Source organism: Bos indicus x Bos taurus, chromosome 3, assembly GCF_003369695.1.
Source record: "Bos indicus x Bos taurus breed Angus x Brahman F1 hybrid chromosome 3, Bos_hybrid_MaternalHap_v2.0, whole genome shotgun sequence".
NCBI classification, from domain to species: Eukaryota; Metazoa; Chordata; class Mammalia; order Artiodactyla; family Bovidae; genus Bos; species Bos indicus x Bos taurus.
The window spans coordinates 54,987,757-55,001,240 of NC_040078.1; the positions used below are offsets into that span (position 1 = coordinate 54,987,757).

General features: G+C 41.8%; 1 pseudogene; it reads left to right on the forward strand.

Moving 5' to 3' along the window:
* Positions 1-13,484, forward strand: part of LOC113890325 — a 36,092-nt pseudogene that overhangs the window by 21,816 nt on the left and 792 nt on the right.

Here is a 13,484-nt window from a genome sequence, read left to right on the forward strand (position 1 = left end):
TATCCTATGCTACAGCACCCCACTCCAGTACTCTTGCCTGGAAAACCCCATGGACGGAGGAGCCTGGTAGGCTGCAGTCCATGAGGTCGCTAAGAGTCGGACACGACTGAGCGACTTCCCTTTGACTTTTCACGTTATGCATTGGAGAAGGACATGGCAACCACTCCAGTATTCTTGCCTGGAGAATCCCAGAGACGGGGGAGCCTGGTGGGCTGCCTTCTATGGGGTCACACAGAGTCAGACACAACTGAAGCGACTTAGCAGCAGCAGCAGCATGCTATATAACATAATCTAAACACTAATAGAGTTTTGCCAAGAGAACGCACTGGTCATAGCAAACACCCTCTTCCAACAACACCAGAAATGAATCTACACATGGACATCCCCAGATGGCCAACACTGAAATCAGATTGCTTATATTCTTTGTAGCCAAAGATGAAGAAGCTCTATACAGTCAGCAAAAACAAGACTGATAGCTGACTGTGGCACAGATCATGAACTCCTTATTGCCAAATTCACACTTAAATTGAAGAAAGTGGGGAAAACCACTAAACAATTCAGTTCAGTTCAGTTCACTTCAGTTCAGTTGCTTAGTCGTGTCTGACTCTTTGCAACCCCATGAACTACAGCACACCAGGCCTCCCTGTCCATCACCAACTCCTGGGGCCCACACAATTTCATGGCCATCGAGTCGATGATGCCATCCAATCATCTCATCCTCTCTCATCCACTTCTCCTCCCTGCCCTCAATCTTTCCCAGCATCTTTTCAAATGAGTCAACTCTTCTCATCAGGTGGCCAAAGTATTGGAGTTGCAGCTTCGACATCAGTCCCTGCAAAGAACACCCAGGACTGATCTCCTTTAGGATGGACTGGTTAGATCTCCTTGCAGTCCAAGGGACTCTCAAGAGTCTTCTCCAACACCACAGTTCAAACACATCAATTATTCGGTGCTCAGCTTTCTTCATGGTCCAACTCTCACATCCATACATGACCACTGGAGAAACCATAGCCTTGACTAGACGGACCTTTGTCGGCAAAGTAATATCTCTGCTTTTTAATATGCTGTCTAGATTGGTCATAACTTTCCTTCCAAGGAGCAAGCATCTTTTAATTTCATGGCTGCAATCACAATCTGCAGTGATTGTAGAGTCCAGAAAAATGTCAGTCACTCCACTGTTTCCCCATCTATTTGTCACGAAGTGATGGGACCAGACACCATGATCTTAGTTTTCTGAATGTTGAGCTTTATGCCAACTTTTTCACTCTCCTCTTTCACTTTCATCAAGAGGCTCTTTAGTTCCTCTTCATTTTTTGCCATAAGGGTGGTGTCATCTGCATACCTGAGGTTATAATATTTCTCCCAGCAATCTTGATTCCAGCTTGTGCTTCCTCTAGCCCAGTGTTTCTCATGATGTACTCTGCATATAAGTTAAATAAGCAGAGTGACAATATACAACCTCAACATATTTCTTTTCCTATTTGTAACCAGTCGTTTTTCCATGGCCAGTTCTAACTGTTGCTTCCTGAACTGCATACAGGCTTCTCAAGAGGCAGGTCAAGTGGTCTGGTATTCCCATCTCTTTCAGTATTTTCCACAGTTTATTGTGATCCACACAGTCAAAGGCTTTGGCATAGTCAATAAAGCAGAAATAGATGTTTTTCTGGAACTCTCTTCCTTTTTCGATGATCGAGCAGATGTTGGCAATTTGATCTCTCGTTCCTCTGCCTTTTCTAACATCATTCAGGTATGACCTAAGTCATATCCCTTATGATTATACAGTAGAAGTGACAAAGAGATTTAAGGGACTAGATCTGATAGACAGAGTGCTTGATGAACTATGGACAGAGGTTTACAACACTGTACAGGAGATAGGGATCAAAACCATCCCCAGGAAAAGAAAGTGCAAAAAAGCAAAATGGCTGTCTGAGGAGGCCCTACAATTAGCTGTGAGAGGAAGAAAAGTGAGAAGCAAAGGAGAAAAGGAAAGATAAACCCATTTGAATGCAGAGTTGCAAAGAATAGAAAGGAGAGATAAGAAGCCCTTTCTCAGCAATCAATGCAAAGAAATAGAGGAAAACAACAGAATGGGAAAGACTAGAGATCTCTTCAAAAAACAATTAGAGATACGAAGGGAACATTTCATGCAAAGATGGGCTCAATAAAGGACAGAAAAGGTATGGACCTAACAGAAGCAGAAGATACTAAGAAGAGGTGGCAAGAATACACAGAAGAACTGTATAAAAAACATCCTTATGACCCAGATAATCATGATGGTGTGATCACTCACCTAGAGCCAGACATCCTGGAATGTGAAGTCAAGTGGGCCTTAGGAAGCATCACTATGAACAAAGCTAGTGGAGGTTATGGAATTCCAGTTGAGCTATTTCAAATCCTAAAAGATGATGCTGTGAAAGTGCTGCATTCAATATGTCAGCAAATTTGGAAAACTCAGCAGTGGCCACGGGACTGGAAAAGGTCAGTTTTCATTTCAATCCCAAAGAAAAGAAATGTCAAAGAATGCTTAAACTACCACACAATTGCACTCATCTCACACGCTAGTAAAGTAATGCTCAAAGTTCTCCAAGCCAGGCTTCAACAATACTTGAACCATGAACTTTCAGCTATTCAAGCTGGATTTAGAAAAGGCAGAGGAACCAGAGATCAAATTGCCAACATCTGCTGGATCATGGAAAAAGCAAGAGAGTTCCAGAAAAACATCTATTTCTGCTTTATTGACTATGCCAAAGCCTTTGACTGTGTGGATCACAATAAACTGTGAGAAATTCTGAAAGATATGGGTATACCAGATCACTTGACCTGCCTCTTGAGAAACCTTTAGGTCAGGAAGCAACAGTTAGAACTGGACATAGAAAAATGACTGGTTCCAAATAGGAAAAGAGTACATCAAGGCTGTATATTGTCACCCTGCTTATTTAACGTCTATGCAGAGTACATCATGAGAAATGCTGGGCTGGAGGAAGCACAAGCTGGAATCAAGATTGCTGGGAGAAATATCAATAATCTCAGATATGCAGATGACACCACCCTTAAGGCAGAAAGTGAAGAGGAACTAAAGAACCTCTTGATGAAAGTGAAAGAGGAGAGCGAAAAAGTTGGCTTAAAGCTCAACATTCAGAAAACTAAGATCATGGCGTCCAGTCCCATCACTTCATGGCAAATAGATGGGGGAACAGTGGAAAGAGAGACAGACTTTATTTTGGGGGGCTCCAAAATCACTGCAGATGGTGATTGCAACTATGAAATTAAAAGACGCTTACTCATTGGAAGGAAAGTTATGACCATAGACAGCATATTAAAAAGCAGAGACATCACTTTGCCAACAGGGGTCTGTCTAGTCAAGGCTATGGTTTTTCCAGTGGTCATGTATGGATGTGAGAGTTGGACTATAAAGAAAGCTGAGCACCGAAGAATTGATGCTTTTGAACTGTGGTGTTGGAGAAGACTCTTGAGAGTCCCTTGGACTGCAAGGAGATCCAACCAGTCCATCCTAAAGGAGATCAGTCCTGGGTGTTCATTAGAGGGTCTGATGTTGAAGCTGAAACTCCAATACTTTAGCCACCCGATGAGAAGAGCTGACTCATTTGAAAAGACCCTGATGCTGGGAAAGATTCAGGGCAGGAGAAGGGGATGACAGAGGATGAGAGGGTTGGATGGTATCACCAACTCAATGGACATGAGTTTGGGTGGGTGGTGTTTGAAAGGGAGGCCTGGCATGCTGCAGCTCATGGGGTCTGAAAGAGTCAGACATGACTGAGCAACTCAACTGAACTAAAACATATGTTTAATGTTCAACTTACTCACAGGTCCAGGAATGTGCATACTGGGGAGAGAATTCTTGGTGGTCATAATTCTGCCTACAATGGCATATTCACAGAAACTTTGTCTTTTAGTCTACATTTGTCCATCCTCACAGTTAAAAAATCTCTTAGAGGAAAATCAGATCAATTATAGTTTACAAGTACAAAAGTGAAAAATAAAGTTCCTATATTTTCATACACTCAACCCCTCAATGAAGCAACAATCCAGAAAGAGTTCAAAATTCTGTTGTGTATACTTAACTCATTAAGTTAGGCAATTGATTAGCTATGTGTGTGTGTATATATATATATATATATATATATATCTTTATCTATAGCACCTAGGTTGCATAGGAAGCCCTACTTCAAGTCATAATTGAGCTTTCCATTTTTCTTGGTTGATGGGTGGATCACAATTAATCCTATTACTGTTAAAGAACAATGGAATTCACAGCTGCCAATCCATCAGTTCACAGGTATTGAGATTAAGCCAACAGAGTTTAGAGACTTCCTATAAGTCACACAAAAAGTTGGTCAGATCTAGAACTAAAACTAGTCTCATGACTCTGTATCTATTATTCTGTTTGTCATGTGCCCTGATGTTGTGCGACTGCTTCCTTCAAAAGGATCACAGTTGGACCTTCTCTTCTAACAGCTTCTTTCTACTGAATTTCTCTTCATTTCCTTGACAGGTCATGATCAAGAAAAAGAAAGAAGATTGCTTGCTGCAAGATGAAGAAGCATCTGTCAAGTGTTGTCAGGCTGAGCTTAAGAAGCTTTCAGACCCCTTGATGAAGAGTATTTCAGAAGGAACTTTCTCTTTCCCTGGAGGACACCATCGCTACTTAGAAGCAAGGAACAGGTTTAAAGAGAGCTATAAACTCATTCCCAGGAAAGGACTTAAGGTGAGGAGTAAGGGGATTGGGAAAGAACAGAAGATTGGAGTCAAAGGGTCTTTGCTCGTTCTTTTGAAATTCTAAGACCATAGCACCATTTTTGTAGAGAAAGCAGAGCATGGTGGTACTGCCACACTTATAGCTTTTATATCCACAATTTGGCAGCTGCTTGGAGATCCGGGTTCAATCCCAGGGTTGGGAAGATCCCCTGGTGGAGGAAATAGCAACCCACTCCAGTATTCTTGCCTGGACAATTCCATGGATACAAGAGCCTCATGGGATACATACAGTCCATGGGCTCACATGGAGTCAGACATTATAACGTGACTAACACTTTCACTGTCTTTAAATAAACTAGAAATACTTCTTCCCAAAGACAGGATCTATTATCAAGAATCTAGATGAAATAGAACATTCCTTTCAATTAGCAAACACTGTAATAGGTTTTGAAAAAACACTAAATCAAAAAGATACCAGCATCCCAATGTTCATAGCAACATTACTTACAAAGACATGGGAGCAACATAAGTGTCCATCAACAGATGAATGGATAAAGGAGATGTGGAATGTGCATATACTGGGATGCTACTCAGTTATCAAAAAGAATGAAATTTTGCCATTTGTGGCAACCTGGATGGACTTGGAGGGCATTATTCTCAAAGCAATGTCAGACAGAGAAAGACAAATGCTGTGTGATATCACTTAACATGTGAAATCCAAAAAATACAACAGACTAGTTATAACTGAAAAGGAGAAGACTCACAGATATAGAGAACAAATTAGTGGTTACTAACGTGGAGTGGGGGAAATATCGGAGTGAGGGTGGGAGGTACAAGTGACTGGGTGTAAGATAGGTTACAAAGATATATTGTAAAATACAGGAAATATAGCCAATATTTTGTATTAACTATAAATAGAGTATAACCTTTAAAAATTGTGTAAAAAATAAAATAATAAAAAATTTAAATGAGTACCCCCAAAATGGACTTTTTGCAAAGTGTAGGGAAAATTAAAGAAAAGTTGTTGTTCTCAAGAAGCTTATGATCTTACCTGCTACTGTTAAGTCACTTCAGTCGTGTCCGACTCTGTTACCCCATAGACAGCAGCCCACCAGGCTCCCCCATCCCTGGGATTTTCCAGGCAAGAACACTGGAGTGGGTTGCCATTTCCTCCTCCAATGCACAAAAGTGAAAAGTGAAAGTGAAGTCGCTCAGTAGTGTCCGACTCCTAGTGACCCCATGGACTGCAGCCTACCAGGCTCCTCTATCCATGGGATTTGCCAGGCAAGAGTACCGGAGTGGGGTGCCATTGCCTTCTCCCGATCTTACCTGAGGACACATAAATAGCCATTGGATATGGTGGCACAATGGTTATCCTACAGGCACACACTGATAGAGATAGTGACAGGGACGAATGTAGTGGTAGTGATGATGACTGACGTATGTTGAGCACTCACTACTTCAAGTGTACTTTAGGTGTTTTGGTTAGACCATCGATTTAGTCCCCAGAATAATATAGATTAGATACTGCTATCATCTTCATTACAAAATTGATAAGTATGACATAAGGAAAAGGAACTCAGTTACCAATGTCACATATCTATCAAGTGGTAGTGCTGGTAGGGTAGCTGTTAGGTTCTTTGCAGCCATTCAGAACTCAGAATAACACTTAAGAAAGCTTCCTGGAGAAGGAGGCAAAAGCTACACGCTGAAATGACAATAAACGATAACTTAATAAAGAAAGGGTAGGTGAGCATGAGTCATCAGGAAAGCAATGTGCAGCTAGAGCAGTTGCAAACAGTGGAGGATGGGTGATTTTACAGCTGCACATAATTCCGGCATCTACAACCACTGTGGGGTCTGAAGAAAGGTTAAAAATTTACACGGTCGAACCTGGAGGGTCGATGCTGTTGTTCAGTCACTAAGTCATGTCTGACTCTTTGTAATCACATGGACTACAGCATGCCAGGCTTCTCTGTCCACCATATCCTTGAGTTTGCACAAATTTATGTCCACTGAGTCAGCAATGCTATCTAAACATCTCATCTTCTGTTGCTCGCTTCTCCTCCTGCCTTCAGTCTTTCCCAGCATCAGGGTCCTTTTCAGTGGGTCAGCTCTCTACATCACGTTGCCAAAGTATTAGAGCTTCAGCTGCAGCATCAGTCCTTACAATGAATATTCAGGGCTGATTTCCTTTAGGATTGACTAGTAACAACAACAACAGTGCTTTTATTCTGCTCCCAAGAAAACAAGGTCTGCAAAGACACATATATGCCCTTAGGACTTGTTCAGTTCAGTCCCTCAGTCGTGTCCGACTCTTTGCGACCCCATGAATCGTAGCATGCCAGGCCTCCCTGTCCATCCATCACCAACTCCCGGGGTTCACTCAGACTCACGTCCACTGAGTCAGTGATGCCATCCAGCCATCTCATCCTCTGTCCCTTCTCCTCCTGCCCCCAATCCCTCCCAGCATCAGAGTCTTTTCCAATGAGTCAACTCTTCGCATGAGGTGGCCAAAGTACTGGAGTTTCAGCTTTAGCACCAGTCCTTCCAAAGATTCCCAGGGCTGGATCACCTTCAGAATGGACTGGTTGGATCTCCTTGCAGTCCAAGGGACTCTCAGGAGTCTTCTCCAACACCACAGTTCAAAGGCATCAATTCTTTGGCGCTCAGCTTTCTTCACAGTCCAACTCTCATATCCATACACGACCACTGGAAAAACCATAGCCTTGACTAGATGGACCTTTGTTGGCAAAGTAATGTCTCTGCTTTTGAATATGCTATCTAGGTTGGTCATAACTTTCCTTCCAGGGAGTAAGCGTCTTTTAATTTCATGGCTGCAGTCACCATCTGCAGTGATTTTGGAGCCCCGAAAAACAAAGTCTGACACTGTTTCCACTGTTTCCTCATTACTGAATTTAGGGCTTAGAAATAATTAAAACAGTTAGAAGTTAAAGATTTAAGGAATGTTGTAATGTTAGCATATTTTACTATAGCTTATAGAGGTTAGGAATTTTAGAGATACTATAGATAGAACACTTTTTAAGAGATAGTGAGCTCAGGATGTTAGGGGCAAACAGGATTTAGAAAGATAAGAAATAAACTGAGGAATGTAGCATGAGTTACAATGTAATCACAATACTTTTGATAGGAGGATATATTTCTCACTAATATGACACCCACAAGCTGACAGACCGTGGCATCTACCAGATGACTCTGCTTTCTTAAGGGATGTGAGTTAACACTCAGTTGCCACTTCTCTAACCAAACTCTCTGGAATAAGTCCTGCAGCTCGTCTAGTCCCCAGAGACCCTCTGGTGTCACCAGAAGAATGCCCTGAATACCGGAAGTCTGGATGGTCTGGTAAAGGGGGCAATGAGGAGTTCTGCTTTCCCATCAAATCTCCCTGAAACACATGACAAGTAATGCAAACAAGAAACAGGCACACATGTTTCCACCATGAAGTGATCATGGTTCAGAGAAACAAAGGGGTCAAGAGTAAGGGACTGGACAATTACAGCAGAGTGAAAGGAACCTGCATTGCCCTGATGTTCAGTTCTAAGTGGTCATCTATTGGAATAAAGTTATACTCATCTCAAGACAAAGCTCCAGGTGAAAGGCCTCTTCCAGACTTCATAACTAATGAATATATGCTAATTGCTAATGGAATTAAAGATCTATACAAGTATTTGTTGAGCAATTCTGTAGGAAGGCAGCATCACAATCATTCTTTCACACAACATTTGGTACAGGAAGAAGGGAGCTACTCTGGACATCTCTACCTTCCTTACTCCTTCTCCTCAGACTTGTGCACGGCACGCTTACAAGGGTCTCTTGCCCTCTTGCCTGTTGACTAGGTATTACACAATCCTCACAGAATGTATTTATTAAGTAAATTCTTTAATGTTACAGATGGATTGTCAGAACTCATTAGAAATGCAAATAGAAAATCCAACTCTTTGAGACCCTATGGACTGTAGCCTGCCACACTCCCCTGTCTATGGGATTCTCCAGGCAAGAGTACTGGACACGACTTAGTGACTGAGTAACAACAACAACAACAGTGCCTTTATTCTGCTCCCAAGAAAACAAGTTCTTCAAAAACACATATATGCCCTTAGGATTGTAGGCTAGTATTTTCACCAAAATATTCCTCCCTGCTCCCATCACATGGTAGCAATAGTACCTCTTCATGATGATCAAAGTCAATTGTCATGATAAACTACTCCTGTGCCTGCTGCTTTATTGGCAAAAGATGCCCAGAGAAAACAGGCAGCATCTATAGCTTTAGGTTTAAGGTGCCTTTAGTGTGCCCCCTCAATGAAACATTCCCTCTCTAGAACCACAGGCCTAGATTTTCAAGGTCAAGGAGCACAAATTTCACCAAAGAAGTCCCTGTGAGTGATACAGTGTGCCACTGCCTCCAAACCTGTGTATTATGCCTACTGGGTACACAGCATCCTATAATGACTTTTGGCTTAAGTTATTGACCCAGAACAATGGTGTCCCAGCCCCTCAAATGGTCAAATTGGCATCTCAATTGTCTCCTGAGAGTGTTCCACAATTCTACTGGGCAAGCTAGTTCTGAACTGTGTGATTGTGGTAGAAACAGTGGAATTCATGTCACATGATTTTAAGCTCTTTCTGTATAATGTGAGTGGCCAAACCCAAGAACTGAAAAAGGGCTCATCTTCGAAAGGACGTTGAAGTCCTGCTGTGATCATAGCCAGCATAACAAGGAGTAACTACAAAGCTATAGCTTTAAAAAGAGATTCACATGTTCTCCTCCAAATTTGTCTGCATTAGCTTCCCTTTGTTTGCTTATCATTTAAGGCACATTTAAAGGGCACAAAATAGGGAGTGGAATTCAGCTGGGTATATTGAACAGTTGGGAATACTTTGAAAAAGAAAATGTTTGAGACAAACTCTCAAACTAGAGTTTGCCCTTGTCGGGTAATGGCTGCAGTTTCTATTCCCCTCATTCAAAGTAAGAACCAAGACAAAACAGAGTAGCATTTTAATTGATAGATGTCCACACCACTTCTCATGCAAGAATTAGATAGACTAGTTTAAGATACATAGTTTAAGACAATTAGATATATAGTTAAAAGATGTTCACTATAGTAAGACAATTGTGACATGACTATTGGCTCCAATATTCTTAAAAAGTAGTGGAGATGAGTGAGAAGGCAACAATTCCTGGTGAAGTACATGTGGATCCTAAAAATTCAGAACAACGGACAACACAGAATGAGACTAATGGTGGATGAGTGCACAGACACTTGGGGCTTTCGGTTTGTATTAGATCCTGCTTTCTGTTTCTGTATAGCGCTAATAGACTCCGTCCCCTGAAACTCCTGCTGCTGTTGCTGCTGCTGCTAAGTCGCGTCAGTCGTGTCCAACTCCGTGCGACCCCACAGACGGGCAGCCCACCAGGCTCCCCCATCCCTGGGACTCTCCAGGCAAGAACACTGGAGTAGGGTGCCATTGCCTTCTCCCTGAAACTCCTACCCAACTATATTAAAGTCTGTGGACTTTGATCATGTGAACTCTCTGACACTTCAAAAATGGTAAAAGGAACCTTAAGCCAGAAATAACGTTTTCCTTTAAAAATGAGATCTAAAGAGAGTTTAGCTTGAACACTATCAGTTATCCCTTTACCTCATGTTGCAGATACACTGAGGCTGAACTTCCTCAGGTGATACACCTCCACTCCAGCTTGCAAGCAGAGTGACATACTTATTATAGCCAAATAAACAATCAAGGTCTATCACCTTACAATTTTATAGTCCTGAATGCCTATTCTTTTATCTTATTTATTTCTGTGCTCAGCAATATCCAAAGTGCTTTTACTTTGCAACATTTTTACATATATTTTGTCTCAGTGGCTACTCTCTCCAATTCTAGAGCTCCCCAAACCTAGGAATTTTATCCCCAAAGGCTATTATTCCTTTGTACCCACATTTTCCACACCTGATGAACTGCACTCATATTTCAGAACTGAAAGTGCCTCAGGTTTGAACTATTTACAATACTGGTCAATCCATAGCCCATGGTCTTTCACGAAACTCTGAGGATGTGAAAATGAGACTCTTCCTCTCAAAAGTTTCACTAGACACAAAGTTCAGTGCACTAAATGACAAAAAGCACAATTTCTAAACCAAGATGCAAGACCACTTATTCTGGAGTTCAGTTCAGTTCAGTCGCTTAGTCGTGTCCGACTCTTTGTGACTCCATGAACCGCAGCACGCCAGGCCTCCCTGTCCATCACCAACTCTCGGAGTCTACCCAAACCTATGTCCATTAAGTTGGTGATGCCATCCAACCATCTCATCCTCTGTCGTCCCCTTCTCCTCCTGCCCTCAATCTTTCCCAGCATCAGGGTCTTTTCAAATGAGTCAGTTCTTCGCATCAGGTGGCCAAATTATTGGAGTTTCAGCTTCAATATCAGTCCTTCCAATGAACAATCAGGACTGATCTCCTTTAGGAAAGACTGGTTGGATCTCTTTGCAGTCCAAGGGACTCTCAAGAGTCTTCTCCAACACCACAGTTCAAAAGCATCAATTCCTCTGCTCTCAGCCTTCTTTATGGTCCAACTCTCACATCCACACATGACTACTGGAAAAACCACAGCCTTGACTAGATGGACCTTTGTTGGCAAAGTAATGTCTCTGCTTTTTAATATGCTGTCTAGATTGGTCATAACTTTCCTTCCAGGGAGTAAGTGTCTTTTAATTTCATGGCTACAATCACCATCTGCAGTGATTTTGGAGCCCCAAAAAATAAAGTCTGTCACTGTTTCCTCTGTTTCCCCAAATATTTGCCATGAAGTGCTGGGACCAGATGCCATAATCTTAGTTGCCTGAATGTTGAGCTTTACGCCAACTTTTTCACTCTCCTCTTTCACTTTCATCAAGAGGCTTTTTAGTTCTTCTTCACTTTCAGCCATAAGAGTGGTATTTCTGGAGTAAAATTAATAGAAACTGAAAAAAAATGTCATTTCAGTTAAATTGTCTCATTGACTATCTTCCATTTCAGTTCAGTTCAGTTGAGTCACTCAGTCGTGTCCAGCTCTTTGTGACCCCATGAACTGCAGCACACCAGGCCTCCCTGTCCATCACCAACTCCCAGAGTTTACCCAAACTCATGTCCATTGAGTCAGTGATGCCAGCCAACCATCTCATACTATGTCATCCCCTTCTCCTCCTGCCCTCAATCTTTCCCAGCATCAGGGTCTTTTCAAATGAGTCAGCTCTTTGCACCAGGTGGCCAAAGTCTTCCATTTAGGAACACATTTTAATCATTCTTCAATTCAGTGGCTCAGCTGTATCTGACTCTTTGTGACCCCATGAATCGCGGCACGCCAGCCCTCCCTGTCCATCACCAACTACCGACGTTCACTCAAATTCATGTCCATTGAGTTGGTGATGCCATTCTTACTTACTTAAATAACTATTCTTACTCTTCCAAAATAGTATACTTTTGTCAATTATACCTATGGGATATAATTTTAAAAGGATTTTTCCTGAAGCAGTGACAAACCATGGAAACTGAAAATAAAACTCCAAATATATTTGTAAGTAATAATATATATCATGTTTATAATATGTGTAATATATATTATGTTTCAGAGTCAAACATATCTCAGTGGCCTTGCGGTCTTCATTTTGAAATATCTTTATACTCACATTGACAAAAACAAAAAGTTAATGAAAACAGAAGAGAATAAATCAAGAGATCCAGAACAAGACCAAGAGTGAGGGAAGAAAAGAGAGAAACTTCTGGGATCCAGGTAACTGAGAAAAGATTAGCTTTATTTGGCTTTAGGTTATGTGCTCAGTCTGCCCCTAAATCCATCTCAGTGGCTCAGGGATTGTAGAGCCACGTAGTTTTCCCAGTTTGGGTTCAAGTCTTGAATCTACCAAAGGAAGTCTCAGAATTCTAGAAAAATCTGACCCTGATATTGTAGTATACACCTTTAGAGTTATATAACACGCTTTGCAGCTCCAAATATGGTCTCATTCTATTTTACAAAACAAGCATATGGCAATCTGGCTAAGGATTTTTATACTTTTCTAGCTGCTTTTCAACTTAAAGAAGTCTGCATAGGGAATACGTGCCAAAGCCCTTCCTCTTGAGGAGGTTTGGCCATAGAACTTTGAGATTATATTCTGCCTGTCCTTCCTTTCCCTCACTTCCATCTGAAATACAAATGGGATAGTGAAACCCTGCTTCATAGGGTAAAAACCTGACACAGAAACTGCAGACTAAGGGAAATTCTTGAGCTCATCTTACAGAATGAGCAGATAAGGGAAGAGCTTGTTTGAAAACGCCTTCCTCTTGTAACACAGCAAAACTGTCTGAGGCCAGGTGAAACCAATATAGCTGATCAGAGTCAGAATAGACCCGCCTGCCCCATAAGGGACCTAGTGTCATCACAGCCCCTGCAGCCTTACTGGGTTGCCTCACAAATAAACTCTCTGCTGCAAATCTCCTGCTCTCAGTGTTTTGGCTTGCAGCTCCTTGGGCAAAAGAACCTGGTTCCCTAACAGCAGCAGTCAAGCTTTTAACTTACAGGTTAGTACAACGCCTTAAAGGATACAGAAAAGAATGGAAGGAATCTGAATCAACCCCTAACCTCCAAATCTGGATCCACACTAGTAAAAGAAAAGGGAAAAACTCTAACAAAATAATAGTGAAGCTCAAGAGGGAGGGGAAATACATATAATTATGGCTGATTTGTGTTATTGTGTGGCAGAAACCAGCAC